General features: G+C 36.9%; 1 pseudogene; it reads left to right on the top strand.

The window, feature by feature from the left end:
• The first annotated feature begins 1,769 nt into the window (after positions 1-1,769).
• Positions 1,770-1,900, top strand: LOC145244071 (U2 spliceosomal RNA; annotated as a pseudogene).
• Positions 1,901-3,697: the final 1,797 nt, after the last annotated feature.

The following is a 3,697-nucleotide window of genomic DNA, read 5'->3' as shown; positions in this document are numbered from 1 at the left end:
CATCTGCCTTCTTTAACTCATCATTTGTTTGGTGTTTGCTGTATGGCAATATCTGCCGTTTTTCTCACATCTAATTATAAAACTTGCTAATCCTTTTCACTGAAAATATTTCTCTGAATCCGACTCACCCCCAAAATGCTTCTCCTGTTACAAAACACCCCAAAGTAAAACTCCCAAACCGACTTGAACGCATCCATAAAAATCAAATGACCGACATCCCTTAAACTGGTGATCGAAATCCCATAGAGGTTACATCGACCAAAACGCTGTGCAAATGATATTTAAAATTAGAGCAAAAGACCGAAGAACCCCCTCCCCAATGCGAAAACCTATTCTATTTAATATAATAAAAAGAAAACGAATCAAAGTAGATATGTTGTAATCGCAATGCATGTCAAGTAATACAGTCTATTACTGCCGATGTTTGCAAAACAGAATCATTCACCGTCTCCGTTAATCACAAGAGAATTTATTTTTTCTGTTACAGATAATGACGGTGTGACAATCCAAGAAATACCCCGTTCGTAAGAAGAAGAAATACTTCATTGAATCTTTCCATGCAGAATAAAAATTGAACTAATCCACATTTCGGCGCCTGTATACAAATAAAAATCTCTATATTATATGAATCAAAGTTATCGCACAAAGTGTATCTTCCATCTTTTTCCTGGCATTTTTAGTAGCGTGCAAGCGACTCTATAAGTCACTCTCTCTGTCAGTCGGTTGGTCGGTCGGTTTGTCGGTCGGTTTGTCGGTCGGTTTGTCCGTAACACTTTTGTGCTTGGCCTTTTTGGTTAAGATCAAAGGTCTGTTGTTAATATACGCTGTTCTTAGCTTTTTAAGTTTTTCTTGACCTTTTGGCCAAGACCAAAGTGTAGTATCTGTTCCGGAAGATACTACAAGCAAAGACCATATGTTGGAGGGTAACCCCACATATAAGACCTTGGTCAATGTAGGGGAAACCCTTCATACAAATTGTCACTATCCAGCTCCCCTACTCCTCGGGGTGTGGGTCCCCATTTCCCCTTCACTCCTCACATTAAAAATCGGCCTTGTACCTTATTTGCTCGGTGGGGGAGCAAATAAATACTGATTTTCTTGGCCTTTTGGCCAAGATCAAAGTGTAGTATCTGTTCCTGCAGATACTGCAAGCTAAGAACATATGTGGGGGCAACTCGAGATATAAGACCTTGGTCAATGTAGAGGAAACCCTTCATACCAATTGACAATCTCCAGCTCCCCTACTCCCCGGGATGCTGGTCCCCATTTCCCCTTCACTCCTTATATTAAAAATCGGTCTTGTTCCTAATTTGCTCGGTGGGAGAGCAAATAACTACCCTTTTCTTGGCCTTTTGGCCAAGATCAAAGTGCATTATCTGTTTCGGCAGATACTGCAAGCAAAGACCATATGTGGGGGCAACCTCACATATAAGATCATTGCTCTTGTAGCAATTAGTTATTGGTCAATGTAGGGAAAACCTTCATACCAATTGTCACCATGCAGCTCCCCTACTCCCCGCGGAGCTGGTTCCCATTTCCCCAATCTCTCTACATTAAAAAAAACGTCTTGTGCCTAATTTGCTCAGTGGGAAAACAAATAGACACAAACCCCACATATAAGATCTTGGTCAATGTAGGGGCAACCCTTCATACCAATTGTCACTATCCAGCTCCCCTACTCCACGGGGAGTTGGTCCCCATTTCCCCCTCACTCCTCATATTAAAAATCGACCTTGTGCCTAATTTGCTCGGTGGGGGAGCAAATAAATATCTTTTTCTTGGCCTTTTGGCCAAGATCAAAGTGTAGTATCTGTTCTTCCTACATGCTGTACTTATTGTGATATAAAGTGGGGGATCACTTTTCTGTATTAATTTAATGTAAAATTATCTCCCACTTTACAACCAGTCAATCTCAAAGCCATTCAAGTCATTCTCCAGATCATTCAAGTTGTTTTTCAAGGATTCCAGTTAGTTTTAAAGCATTCAAGTCATTCTTAAGGTCATTTAATTCATCCTTAAGTTCATTAAAGTCATTCTAAGTCATTTACTTTTTATTTATTTAAGTCATTTCAGCCCATTTTCCGGTCATTTTAGTTTATCTTTTAGAATTTCATGTCAATCCTACATTCACGCATTCATTCATTGCACAAGAGCACGCGACTAATGGCTATCGGCTTTGTTTCTTGAGATTTGACCTCCAATTATCCAAATTAAATTAATTATTATTTTGACCAACTGTTGTGAGGTTTGATCAAGGAACATAGATGCTACGCCGTAGAGAAAAGCATACATATTGACAAACACAACCGAAAAGAAACTCTCTAATGGAAACACAAGTAATGTAAATGTTATGGTAAATATACCAATACATTTATTACATAACTAGCAGTTATGCTCAGCTTTGCTCGGCCCCTATGCACTGTTCATAAATTCATGTGCATATATATATATATATATATATATATACATGAATTTATGATATATATATATATATATATATATATATATATATATATATATATATATATATAAATGGGAACCAGCTCCCCGGGGAGTAGGGGAGCTGTATGGTAACAATTGGTATGAAGGTTTTCCCTACATTGATCAATAACTAATTGCTACAAGAGCAATGGTCTTATATGTGAGGTTGCCCCCACATATGGTCTTTGCTTGCAGTATCTGCCGAAACAGATAATGCACTTTGATCTTGGCCAAAAGGCCAAGAAAAGGGTATTTATTTGCTCTCCCACCGAGCAAATTAGGAACAAGGCCGATTTTTAATATGAGGAGTGAAGGAGAAATGGGGACCAGCATCCCGGGGAGTAGGGGAGCTGGATAGTGTCAGTTGGTATGAAGGGTTTCCTCTACATTGACCAAGGTCTTATATCTGGAGTTGCCCCCACATATGTTCTTAGCTTGTTTATCTGCCGGACAGATACTACACTTTGATCCTGGCCAAAAGGCCAAGAAAATCAGTATTTATTTGCTCCCCCACCGAGCAAATAAGGTACAAGGCCGATATATATATATATATATATATATATATATATATATATATATATATATATATATATCCTCATCTTTTTTAGTTGTTGTTTCATGACGTTTCGGCGAACTATTCCTCTGGCCTTCGTCAGGTGGTAACCGCGACGTTATTATCGTCTCAACGTCGTAGTCCGTGGTGCAGTGGATATATATATATATATATATATATATATATATATATATATATATATATATATATATATATATATATAACTACTTCATTTACTCACATAAAATTAATATATGAAAGTATAAATTTTTATGCGTAAACTTTAAGTATTTACTTCAAAAGTGCTCAATACGTAGGTAGAGCTAGTTAGTAATTTATGAAATATATATGGCGATCTAGCTACACTGAATATTCGGCGTAGCTTGATCGCCATATATATTTTATGAATTACTATATATATATATATATACACACACACACACACACACACACACATATATATATATATATATATATATATATATATATATATATATATATATATATAAAGTTTGTACTAATGTCCAGGTAACCTGCATCCAAAATTTCAAGCGTTTAGATCCAAAATTGGCGGTGGAATTCGGAAGAGTCTGCAAATGTCAACTTTTTCAACTTTAACCTCTTGGCAGCCAAATTTACACCCAAAAACGATTAAAAAGTTTG

The sequence above is a fragment of the Euprymna scolopes genome, chromosome 22, assembly GCF_053919585.1.
Source record: "Euprymna scolopes isolate OS-2025 chromosome 22, ASM5391958v1, whole genome shotgun sequence".
Taxonomy (NCBI): domain Eukaryota; kingdom Metazoa; phylum Mollusca; class Cephalopoda; order Sepiida; family Sepiolidae; genus Euprymna; species Euprymna scolopes.
This window is presented reverse-complemented; position numbering and strand designations above follow the sequence as displayed.